At 39.2% G+C, this 13,729-nt stretch overlaps 1 protein-coding gene across 6 annotated transcripts in view; it reads left to right on the top strand.

Moving 5' to 3' along the window:
- LOC146498920 (uncharacterized) overlaps positions 1–7,008 on the top strand; it is a 99,881-nt gene extending 92,873 nt beyond the window's left edge. For 4 of the 6 annotated variants that reach the window (XM_085136788.1, XM_085136787.1, XM_085136790.1 and 1 more), the window contains 2 exons: positions 1,638–1,725; positions 5,995–7,008. The gene's annotated coding sequence lies outside the window, so the exon portion shown is untranslated. The remainder of the gene's footprint in view (positions 1–1,637; positions 1,726–5,994) is intronic. The other 2 variants (XM_085136789.1, XM_085136791.1) reach the window with 1 other exon arrangement.
- Positions 7,009–13,729: the final 6,721 nt, after the last annotated feature.

Here is a 13,729-nt window from a genome sequence, read left to right as displayed (position 1 = left end):
AGGAAACCAGAGTTTTCAGAGAGAAACCATGCAGACATGGGGAGAACATGCGAGCTCCACACAGTAAGGCCCCAGCTGCTGGACCTACAGGACCTCCTTGCTGTGAGGTGCTGGTGCTAACCACCGCCCAAGGGAGTAAAAGTGAAACTCAAAAATGGTAGAAAGCCGCGAGACAGGAGCCGGGTGTGTTTGTGAAACCACAAACCCACCTGCCTCCTGATGTGGACTCTCTGGGTCCTTTGGAGTGAAACAGCACTGTATGTCATTTTAGGAAGGCTTACTCACGTGGGCCTTTTCAGACAGTAGAAACAAATGACCGAGACGGTCGTTTTAGTCACACAACTCACTGTACATGTAAGAAAAGCTTATAGCATGTTGCTCGTTTATCACAGGACCGCACTACAAAATCAAAGCCTAACGACCTGTCACATGAGCGTTACATGGCGTGAAGACGACAATGAAATTCGTGAACATAACACAACAAACCAGAGACATTAATCAACCTCACGGTTACACGAGTGTCATTGCTGCAGCTTTTAATTATGTAACATTGCTTTGTACACACATTCCCTTAATCTTTGTACATGGGTACAAAGACATACCTTGTAATTAGCAGCATCAATTTTCTCATGCACAGAATAGGTTGGATGACAATGGCCGTAATTTCTATTCCAGAATGACTGAAAATAGAAGAATGCTGGTAATGACAAATAAACATTTTATTATTACAAATGTGGTGGAAAGGCTTTTGAAGAAGTGCATTAAAAAAAAGGCCAAGATTATAATGTGAGACAAGTCCGTTGACAATTTTGTTTCAGGATTTTGGTGACTAAAGACTGCCTGTTTTAAAAACGGGACAACTCTCTGATGGCCACAACTCCAGTTTATACACCATCAATTTGAATACAACAGGACGCCGCATGTTATCTCAAACTCAGGGCTGCTCCTGAGTTTCTTGCTGCCTAACCTGTCTGATTATTGGGGTCTCCTTTATTATTGTAGGCTTTTGACCCTACTATACGAAGCGCCTTGAGGTGACTGCTGCTGTGATTTGTCTTTATATAAATAAAGCTGAATTAAACTGAGCCTTTCATGACTAGCTTGCTTTCTTGAGGATTTTAAATTGACACATATTCCAGCTAGGGGATTCAATGACTCTCCGTCCATAGACTCTGTTTTACTTAGGGCAGCCTAGAGTTGCACTGACATGCCTCAGTGAAATCTGTCACAGTGTTACCAAGACTATCAACTGTGCCCATTATGACTATCTGCGCAGGAGTTATTGCTCTCTAAAGCCATTCAAATAATTCAAATAATACTCAGATACGGATATACTTTAGGTTTACTGTTTTTACTGGTTTGTTAAATGTCAAAATTAATACATTGCCCTACATAAATATTAATAGATTCTTCTGAGTATACGTCTAATTGATAATGGCCCATAAATTCAGTGCGAAGCAATAAAGTTAAACATGCAGTATTTTAAATCATGGTTGTTTGAGTTATTGCTACCAGAGAACATGCTGAGAGCTTTATAATCATACCAGCAGCTCTTTGCATAGATTACTATCTACATATTTCTACAGAGAATGAATATTATATGGCAACGACTAATGAACACGGCCCTCTTTTCACAGAGGGGAGCAGCGGCTGCTGTAATCTCCACTGTTCAATTAGCTGAAGTGACCGGGACGCCACCTACACTTCATTAGCTGGAAGGCGAAGGTATGGAATTAACCTCTTTCTCTCTGTGACTGTTTCTTTCCTTTCTCTGTTTCTCTACATCCCCATTTTCCTCATTCCTTGAGAAATATTGTGAAATATTGTCACAGCACAAGAATGAAACTATTTCAGATTAGCTTCTATCAGTTAAAACACAATTTTCTCTTATTTTACGTTTAAAATAGAAGCTTTTTGGATATTTACTCAGAACCAACAGAGAGAAAAGGAAAAGGAGAGTGTGTGTGATTGTGTGTGTGTGTGTGTGTGTGTGTGTGTGTGTTTGAATGGGGGGTATAAATCCACAAAGACAATTTAGATTTTCCAGCTTCTCGTCCTGTTTTTCCAATTACTTAATGCTATTTAAATACACCAGAGCTGACACACACACACACACACACACACACACACACACACACACACACACACACACACACACACACATACACACACGTGCACACATTAATGGTCCTAAAATAAGTCATGCAGTAATTGTATTTGATAAATCATAAAGGGAGCCCATCAGAGGAAAGCTAGCTGTAATAAAATGATAAACTAGACAATTATGAAAAAAATCCCCGGCCTTTAATTTCCTAAACACACTCTGGAGAGAGACCGTTTAAGCCGGAGCGATTCGACGAGATGCTCACCACATTATTTCCTCTTGTATCTGACACACTGAATTACGCCACAGGGCTCTGAAATGTCTGTAGCATTGGCAGAGCACTGCAGATCCACACAGACAGACAGACACACACACACACACAAAGCTTGTTCACATCTTCTCAGTCGGGCGTTTTCCAGTTTCATATGACATTTGTCCAGCAAAGACCTCAATACAGTATGTAAACAGCAGTAGTGCCCAGATACTTTATACAGTTTTTATGTTTCAAAAGCAGTCGTTTACAACAGACTACTTCATATTACAAACACAATTTTAGAGGAAGAACATTCAGACGGTCTTTTGTGAGCAAGCACTTGGCAACAGTGAGGAGGAAGAAGTTCCTTTGAACTGGAACTTCTTCCCTGAGCCAGGTTCAGAGAGGGGCAGCCATCTGGCATGAGGGGATTAAAAAAGAGCAAAAGGAAGAAACCATGAAAAACAACATAAACGATGGGAAAGAATAGATAAAAGTTAATTACATTCAAAAGTGCCATAATTCAGATTGTGTAACCAACTTACTTACTTTAAACTTTAGTTCTAAAAGTGGATGTGTACTCTAAAACAAATATTTAACAAATATTTATGTATATTTTTATGTAAATTTCCCAATATGACCAATATGGTGTTGTAACATATACAAAAACTTTGTGCTGGGTTCAGGTTTCAGTATATTTTCAGCAAAGCAGGGAAAAAATAAAGCAAAAATGGCACTTTCCCCATTGTTTGCTCTTATTGTAACAGTTAATACACTCAGATTCTTTATCTTGACAATAAGAAAAGCCTGAGCTGTTTAACAAAATAGAAAACTTTCTTTTAAGAAGTGTACAGATCACTTTTGTCCTTTGTTTTTTACATCTTTCTACAGACAATAGACTTCATTGTCTGCAGACTACTGTGAATTTATTTTGTCAGCAACGGTAAAATATTTAACAAGAGATTACAACTACGACAATATGACAAGCATTTTGCAAGCTGACAAAACCTCTGGTGCAGATTAGCTCTGAAAGGTTTGCTGCTAATTTAGCATTAGCTTTTTTAAAGTTTTTTTTTTTTAGCTACCTCTTCTTTTAAAAAGGTTTCTAGAAAAACTTGGCAAACCCCAGTTTTGTTCGGCGCAGCCCTGCAGTTTCTAATGGCGATGGACTCTAAATTGACTTTATCATTAACTTATTTAGCTTATGTGCTACATGAAAATGGGCAATTAGCTCTACAGAAAAAAAACTTAAGCTAACCTTACTAGCACATCGTACCTGATGGACAGCTACTGCTGAACTGCCAAAATTTCAGGGTGGAGCATTTGGGGAGTGCGAGTATGTGACCATAAATAGATCCATGGCAGTTTAGTTCCCAGGGCGTACTGCTCTGAGGACATTTCATACCAAACTTAACATTGTGTTCTTCATGCTTCAGGACAAATACGCCTACTGATACACCCATAATTTCTGTTCCTCCTGGGAAGTGACCACAGCAAACAATATTTACTACTCTCAACAGTTGCTCTACTTTGTCTGTGGCACTTTAATTTTGTTATGAAATTTTGAGATCCGGTGATATTTGTTTAACCGTTAATGGACAATAATGGACCACTATGACGTCTAAAAAAGCTATAGCTAACACGTAATGATTACTGGATTACAGTGACACATGGGATTTGTTGAAAGCAACGGCAGAACAGAACATGACAGGACTTATCCTTTAAGTCAGAAGCAACTCTGTAGTAAAGTTCTTTCATGTAAGGTGTTATTATGTTTCTACTTCACATATAATATTCACCATCTGCTTGTAATGTGGTTGGTTGATGAGAGGGTTCCTTGTAGCACAAACTGTGTGTGTATGTGTGTGTCAATGGCTTATGAACAAATGTTACTCAGGTGAAGTTTAATTATATATAAATACTGTATCTTAGACCCTCATATGATGCCATTTCATTGTCAGGCTGTTCAACAGGAGCACAGGGATATTTCCTAGTGGCCCGAGGATATTTTGGACGCCGTGAGCAATCAACATGACGAACTCTTACAGACCATCTAGAATCCATGCAACAATCACAACGTTCTTGCTCTTGGCCCTCAGTTTGATCGCTCTCCCTGCGATATCCATAGCATGAGGGTGCACACAAATTGCTAGGAAGGGATCATACCATTCAAAAATGTAAAAAGTTTAAAACTCCCTGTCAGAATGTTATAGAAAGAAAAATCAGTATAGGAAGTTACTAAGTATACAGGCATTCGCCAACTACTGTGTGACAAGTGTGCCACAAACTTGAAATGCAGAACATTTGCATTCAAAGTAAAATTGTGCTGGTTACAGAAGTAAGGCACAACTTTTACTATGAAGGCTGGTATCTTCCATGTAAATCATGGGCAACTGTGGCAATCTGCTAGCAACCAAATCAATCACAAGAAGGCTTTGTGGGCAGTTTCACCCAGAGGCAGCCAACAACCTCTCGCCAGCTGGTCGGGAATTGCTCATTTTTCACATTGACAACTGGTTGTTGTCAGCGTGTCTCTGACTGATCCCTACACCTGTGTAACTCAGGCCTTAGATGGAATTTTGGTTACTGTACTGTTGTTCTTATTCTACTCTCTGAGCTAAATAATGTTCCCATGTCAGAGTCAACATCAGTACTACCAGCCCTACTACTAATAATAAATATATATTTATATGTAAAATAAAAGTATTGATTATTTGACCACAGTAATTAATAAAAGACTGATTTTTTGATATTGTGGATAGTCTACAAAATTAACTGCCCCCTGCTCTTTATTCCTCATTCATTGCCAAATAACTTTATAGAGAAAAGTGTCTGTATATAAGTATATTCAGGATTCTGCGATTCAACATGGCCACTCATGATAAGGTCACGTATCAGGTTGATGCAACCCTAGCTAAGCACGCTTACAGCAACAAACCCTGTATTGTCACAGGATGACATTAACTCTCTGAGGCATGTTTTTTTTCTTCATGGCTGAATAAAAATCTCATTCCTCGCTGACTTCTGGCTGAGACAGGCATGACGGTGTGAGATCAGCGCCACAAAGAGTTAAAAAAAAAAATCAGATCTTTTGGGTTCCTTGTGTAAATGCAGACAGACTGTGTAGGTGTGTGTCTGCGAGTATGTGGCGTAGGTGCTGCTGTGTAAAATAACATGGAAAAGGTGATTTTCCACTATAGTGAGGTTTCCACAGTGAGTTCCCCCAGGCAGCAGCAGAAACATGATTGAATTTTGTGTGTGTTTGTGTGTGTGTGTGTATGTGTGTGTCTGTGTGTGTGAGAGTGAGAACAGAGAGCTTGACTCGACTAAGACGCCTCACCCCTCCGCTGCACCTCCACCACAGTCTAATAGTATTTGAATTCATTAAGTATGAGAAAAATGTTATTATTTTTTACAAATACACGTCATCTTTATTGTTTAACAGTAAGAAACACAAGCTTATCTCCATAATTCCTCAAAAGCAGAATTTCCAGAGCTGTGATTTCTTCATATTACATCACACTGATGATGCTAGACGAGAGAGAGCGAGGAAGAACGAGGCATTATTTTTACACAGACCGGAGTCCGATTTGTTGCTGACAACACGCCACAATCCTGTTTCTCTGTCTCCTTGTAGGTGATGCTGACGGTGTAACATCAGGCGAGTACGAGAGATGGAGAAGATGCTGACGTTTCCCAAAAAAACCCCACACAAGCCTACACGGACACACACATGCAGGCAGACAGTAAATGGGAGTCTTCTGTCAGGAGTGTGAGTCATTCCCTAGTGTAGAAAACTGAATTAAAGTGAATCAGGCTGAACTGAAATGACCTGAGCTGAAAAGAAGGCTTCAGCTGGACAGCTCTCTGAAGGTGCTGAGGGAAAAAAATTAGATGACAAATAATTTGGAAATAATGCAGATGGCACACTGTGGTTTCTCGAGGTGACCTCGCTAGATTTCCTGTTCTGCATTCACTTATTTCCTTTTTTCATTTTCATGTTTACATTACGTTCTATAACATTTATTAAACCGTACGTCTCCGGACTCTCAGCATTTGTGTCCGATCTGTTTTTGTATTTGAGCTTGTGCCATAACCATCAAAAGTGTACATTAGTGTACTGTGACATTTCCTTTTTTGTCTGTGTGCCAACAGTCTGTTCATTATTGTGGAATTAAATATTAGACACAGAATTCGATTTTTAAAAATAAATCTAGAGGCTATTTTAAGCTAGCTGGTGCCGTTTCGTTTCAAATCGTTTGTTTTTCTTTTTAACCACAACTGCACAAAATTAGTCTTGCTTAATATTTTGTAATGATGGCAAATTATTGTTTTCCATCTGAGCTTCACACTTGATTCAATTAAAGAGTGTTAGGATAACCGGTACAGCAGATCTGCTCTCTAAGCAACTCCAGATTCAGTGACCTTTGCATTTTGAGTTTAACTGAGACATGACAAGAAAAAAAACAAGTATGTGTTCAGTGTGATCGTGCCAGTCATAAGTTACTTCTTCACAAGCTGATTTTTGACGTGGTTTAAATGTGGGTTTAATCACAAACTCTTCTTTTTTTATTTTACCTTCTTGTTCTTGAATCTTGCGCTCCACTGTGTAAAAGATAAAATAAAAATAAAAAAAACATTGTGAAAGACTCCTAATGTATTAGTGTTTCATTTATATGTATATGTGTATGTATATGGCATGTAAAAACATATGCACTAATACATCCAAGCAAGTGTTGTGAATTCAGACACTAAATCACTGAACACTAGTACAGAGGGACAGTAGCTTCTGGCTATCTGCTGCACTGAGTGTAAATGATCGCATAGCTGTGGTTATAAGTCACAGTCATACATGCTGCTGATGGAAGCTGACACCCAGGGTGTGCGTGTGTGTGTGTGTGTGTGTGTGTGTGTGTGTGAGTGTGTGTGTGTGAGAGACAGAGAGACAGTCATTTTAGACTCATCGTGTCACTTCCTTTCCCTTCTGTGCATTCTCTCTTTCCTCCTCATCCTCGATGCCTCGGGTGATGAAACTGACTCTGTTACATCAGAACAAATGACTCCTACCCCCACCTATCGTCCTGCCTGGTCCACACACACACACACACACACACACACACACACACACACACATACACACACACACGTATTTGTTCTCACTTTAGACCCACATTAGTGTGTTTAACCTTATTGATAAGGTTTTGCCCATTGATACAAATCAGGATGATCCATCACTGGGGCGGAGAGGAGTTGATAGTGATGGATGGCAGACTAATCAGTAAACACAGTGACCTGAAGAGCACTGAGACACATACACACACACACGCACACACACACACACACACACACACACACGCACACACACACACACACACAGCCATACAAACATAGTGACAATGGCTTTAGTTTCACTAAACCCTTTGATTAACAATGTGTTTTCTTACATGACAAGGCAGTAATATTTATAGAGAATTACACTGGTGCACAAGAATCAAAAGGAAGTAGCAAAATGTCAGAAATATAAAATTCACATTGAGGAAAACCAGCCAATAATCAAATAGGTCTCAGAGACTACTGTAAACTTCTGTTTTTAATGTTTATATAGTTGGAGGACACGGAAACCTGATGACCAGTGAAGTGAGAGCAAACCAGACTGATTGTATGAAAGTAGCTGTTTGATAAATAACAGCCGAAGTCGAGTCGATTTTGGTCATAAAAGCCCCAATTTTAGCCTTACAGTGCACTCGTGGACATGAACAACGTCAGTGTAACAACATCAGTGTAACAACATCAGTGTAACAACGTCAGTGTAGCAATGACATTTCCACATTTTTGTGTGTGGAGTTATTATCAAAAGCATGCCATGATTTATACTTGCAGCCTTCTCGGAATAAAGGAGCAAATTAAGACAAATAGAAACTCTTACTCCTGCTATCAATCAAAATTTGAATTTCAATTCAGTTTTGAATTTCTAATGCAAATTATTCATATTAAGCAAAATAAAAGTTCATTAAAAATATCTCTGTTAAACATTTTATGGGCAATACCTTCATTAGAGGACTAGAAGCAATCATTTCTGCTGAGTTTTTATTTTTATTGCTCTGTTTTTGCTTTTAATTCAGTCTAGTTTCAATCTTGGTTTTAATTCAGTTCAATTTTATTTATATAGCTCCACATCACAACAACAGTCACCGCAAGGCGGTTTCTCTTGTAAGGTACAAACTCTACAATAATAGGTCCTAATTAATTATTATTTTATGGAGAAGGGATTCAGGAAAATCAGTGCAGGTGTTACAATAAAGACACAGAATGCTCTGAAAGCAGTTGATTCTCAGTCATCTAAAGTGTCGATAAACTTGTCTATGTATTTTAATTAAACTATTATCAAACCAAAACACTGTATTTTTACTTTATTTGAATTAGTTTTGCAAGTTCACAAAATTGTTTCAATTAGTTTTTTTTTTGTTTTTCACATCTAAATTTAGTTTCAGTTAACTATAATAACCTTGGTGTCTACTGTTATGCATTAACCCCCATAAATATCATATTGATGCACTGATGGTTTTGCATAAAGTAAGCATCTAAGTGTTAACAATAGAAGAGCTAAAGGACCAAAAGTTGAACATTTGCTTTTGACCTTTGTAGCTGGCCTGATGGGATAATCTGGTGTGTGTGACTGTTTGTTGGAGAGTGTGTTTGCTGGTGTCCAGAGCATCCTTTGTGATGCTGGAATTAACTGTGACTTGTCACGTGCATGCGGCTGCTGACCTCCGGCCCCATTCAGGAACCATCCCCTGTGTGTGAGTATGTGTGTTTGTGTGTGCGCGCGTGTGTTTTGTCAGAGGTAAAGATCAAGCTCAAACACAAGCAAAAATCATTGTTCCTGATGGAAAAAACCTACAAATGCACTAGCAGAAACTAGCTTACTGTTGCTTTCACCTGCTTTGGGTGGGTGACTTTGATAAAACCTCAAATAAAAAATATAAATGGTCTTTATTTATATCTAGATCTATGCAAAAAGCACATTTTCTCATTCAACGTTAGCCTGCATGAGGCTCAATACATACAATAACTTTTTTTCTATGTCTACGTGCTTTCTATCTGTCATTCACACTCCAATGAACACACCCAAGGATACTTTGGCAGTACTTTTGCAGAAAGAAGATGCCTGGGATTGAACCAAAAACTGCGATTATCTCTACCTCCTAAACCACAGCCACTCTGTGATTTTGTGAGGTTGTAAGACAAGTTGCAGTGTAACGATGCGGAACAATGAATGAAGGGTGCGCTTTATCGTCCACATGCAGCATTGTTTGTTTTTAGTGTTGTTGTTTTTTTCGATCTTCAGCCTTTAATGTCACTGTAGTTACATATTTTGAGCTTCCCCAAGAGTTCTCCAAGTTTGTCCCGTAAAACACTTTCTCACTTTTTCCATTTCAATGAGTATATATTTATGTTTTTTGTCATTTTCATTCGATAGAAAAAAAAACCGAGTCGATGAGCCCGTATTTGCTTTCATCCTTGATTTCAGCTCCTTGCAACTCCTCCGCTCTTCTCTCTTGTTACTGAAGAGTGACATGATTGCTGAAGCCTGATAATGTCATGAAAATAGAGCGTTTACTGCAGTACATGACAGTGAAATTCAACATCTCTGACTTGCTCTGCAACAGTCAAGTGCAATTGCAGCAGTGACAGTAACTAACTTAGTAACTTCACATAACTTGTGAATACTGTCTCCATTTCTTAGTCACGTATATGTCCGAAAGGCTTGTTTCTCAAGAAATACATGGAAGGTTTTATTTCTTTGTGAGTGTAACCGCTCTCTCTTGTCTCTCCAATATCATCATAGATCCAGAATGACACTTTAAAAATATTTTACTTGAGACACAAACAAAAAAGTGTCAGTTTCAGCCATAATGGCCTTGCATTACATTTAAACGTTCAAAAATCAAGTGTGAAATCCAGACAGAGAGGCCACATTCCAACGCTTGATCACTTCATTTTTGGTATATTCTGAAAAAAAAAATCTTAACAAAGAATTTGAGGCCTCAGACTACAAATCCATAAAGTCTCACAATATAAACGGCAATGCAGACATATCTGTTGAGTAAAACTTTATAGAGCAATTATTTCTACATCTTTTTAAAAAATGTCTTGAAAGGTCTTAACAGCAGCATTGTATCAGGTCTGCAGATGACAAACATCTTATCGAGTACAGCTAGCTATTAATACACAGGCCTGGAACTGCACCCCTGCAAATTTACGTTCCCATTTAGCAGATTTAGGTGGGGATTGCATCAGGAGGACATTTGGCACAAAATTCTGCCGATTAAAACATGCAGAGCCTGCTGTGATGAAAAGGGCAGAACTCAAAAAGCAGTGTCTTCATTTAGCGGTCTTTAAGTTTTTCTACCTTTTCTTTGACCTTTCATTCGTTCCCTTGAGCCACTTGCTGTATGTGGAACAGATTAGATAACCTAACATAACATAGAAAACATTTCTCCTGTACAATCAAAACTTGAAGTAAAAATTTTTACCTGCATCCCACATACAATGCCACAACTTTGTTGCCCTTATGTTTTTCTTTGATGCTGCACAAGGTGTCTGGTAAACTGTCAGGAGCAGATGCCACAGCTGTGGAATGTGACTCTGTGAGTTTTTGGACTTGTGAACAAAGATACTGAAGGTTAGTGCTTCTGAAACAATTTCCCCAAGCTAAATTCTTCAGCAGCCATTTGTCCTGATGGGTGACCTTCGAATGAATTTGGTTCAGCATGACTACATGTAGCAGAACCGAGATAAAAAAAAAACAAAACAATGAGTGGATGATTAAATCAATCAATCAACCAATCATATTACCACCGATTGAATCAAAACACAAAATGAGTGACTTAATTTCAACTGATATGTCACCTTTTGTCCTGTCTTCCCCCCACCCCTGCATATATGTAAGTAAGCTCCTAGCTTTGCATGACTTTCTGCAGTTTTAAGTGTAGTCCCTAAAGCTAATTTCCATCACCATACTTTGAATTTTTGACTCAACTAAAGTCAAGGTTTACGGGATTTCTCGTCTGCTCCTTATAAACAGAACATTTGAACCACAGGTGGGTGAAGCTGCTGTGCCTGTGATGGTCATATTAAGGATACCGCAGTCGGGGATCGGGCTTTTCAAGCGGTGCCACCAAGATTGAGGATTTCTCTTTCGCTGTCTTTCCACGGTACAGACTCCACTGACTCTTTCAAACAGCAAGTGAAGACATTTTTCATCCAAATTGTTGCTAAATAACTTAGTATTGTATGTTATACCCTATTATGTTATAGATATGATATACTTCTATTTCTTGTGTTTTATTGTGAAATAACTATTTTTGTTGCAAAAAGCTCACCTAATCAGAAGGGAAACCACACTGCTAAAAAAAATTAAATAAACATTTTTTAATCAAAGTAGAGCATCAAGTCAATTAAACTTCTGTGGTATTGATCTGATCAACTAAGTAGCAAAGGGGGTTGTTAGTCAGTTTCAGCTGCTTTGCTGTTGATGAACAGGTGCACAAGAGGGTCAACAACGAGACAACCCCCAAAACAGGAGTGTTTGTTTTCACTAGTTTTGCATTTGGCTTGGGTCGGCTTCACTACAGGTAGCATAAGGCGATACTTGGATCATACAGAGGTTGCACAGGTAGTTCCTGTTCCAGGATGACACATTAATACAGGCCATTGCCACAAGGTTTACTGTCTCAGTACAGTTTCAATAGCATGGAGGAGATTCCAGGACACAAGTTACTCTGGGAGAGCTGGACAGGGCCGTAGAACGTCTTTTACTCAATAATGGCACACGTATGTACTCATTAGCGCAAGGAGCAACAGGATGAGAACTGCCAGAGCTACAACATGACCTCCAGCTGGAGGCTGGTGTGAGGGAGCTATGACCAAACAAAGACTTCATGAGGGTGGTCTGAAGACCCAATGTCCTCCAGGGGGCCATAGAATACCAGACTGGGCAGGTCCACCTCTGGTGCCCTGTGCTTTTCACACATGAAAGCAGGTTCACCCTGATAACGTGACAGACATAAAAGTGTGTGTTGATGCCATGGAGAATGTTATGCTGCCTGTAACGCATCTCCACAGAGGGACACACAGTGCTCTACAGGCTACGCAACGGCACCCTGAATGCTGTTAGGTATCAGGATGAACTCTTGAACCCATTGCCAGATCCAAAGCTAATGCACTAGGTCCTGCTGGTGATACCACTGCCATAGCACTGAGAGTTACTGGTGTGTAGGCACCGGTCGTCCCCACACACACCTCAGGAACATCGTGCACCTCAGACTGTCCAGGACTTCAGTGATATCCTGATTGAGATCTGGCAAGTGAGATCTCCTACGACACCCTCCTTTGTCTCATTAAGAGCATGCTGGATGTTGTCAGGAATGAATACAAGCATGTGGGGGACAATCAAACTCCTGAGTACCATTTTGAGTTGCTGCAAGGATTTTTTTGTTAATGTGTTCCTACACATTACACAGTCCGTGACAGTATGGATGTATCAAAGTGTCACTTTAATTTTTTTTTGAGCAGTGTACATAGCTCTCTCATATGAGGTGTAATTGCGTGATAATATGAAAATTGTGAAAGACTTAGGTCTCAGGCCTGCCAGATCACACTTATAAGAAAAACAAACAGAAGGTATTTTATCCTGTCAATTATGGTGTCAAAGAGTTGTATTACAGTGGGCTGGCTCAGAGCTAGCTGGCTCAGAGATATGTCATGTGAACACACACACATACACACATATACTGTAATTGAAATCCTACCTCTTTAACATTGTGAAATGCCCTTAAGCTCTCTGGAATATACTCTTCATCTCATTCCCCTCCACCTCTCTCTCTCTCTCTCTCTCTCTCACACACACACACACACACACACACACATACACACACACACACACACACACACACAGTAGAACGAAACAGAGCAAACTGGTTTAACACTATTGGAGTTCAGATATATTCAGTAAGAAGACATCCGTCTTACCAGTGCTTCACCTCTCTGTCTATCTGGCACAAGATTATAAAATTGATTTCACCCTTTGAAGGAGACCTCAGGTAATTATCTGTTTGGAGGAAGAAGACAGGCAGGGACATAGACAGGTTACAATGATGTAAAAAAAAAAAAAAAGGAAGAAAAACAAACACTAATGTATTATTATGGAAGCCCGTTTCCGCCACTAAAAAAACAACAACAACAAAAAAAAGAGGTATCCATAACTTGGAATTTCGAGTTTTTAACTCAAAATTTTGAGTTATTAACTCAACATTTCAAATTAATAACTCAAATTTTCGAGTTAGCTCTGCCAATCAGTAATCTATGTG

This window comes from Neolamprologus multifasciatus, chromosome 17, assembly GCF_963576455.1.
Source record: "Neolamprologus multifasciatus chromosome 17, fNeoMul1.2, whole genome shotgun sequence".
Classification (NCBI taxonomy): domain Eukaryota; kingdom Metazoa; phylum Chordata; class Actinopteri; order Cichliformes; family Cichlidae; genus Neolamprologus; species Neolamprologus multifasciatus.
This window is presented reverse-complemented; position numbering and strand designations above follow the sequence as displayed.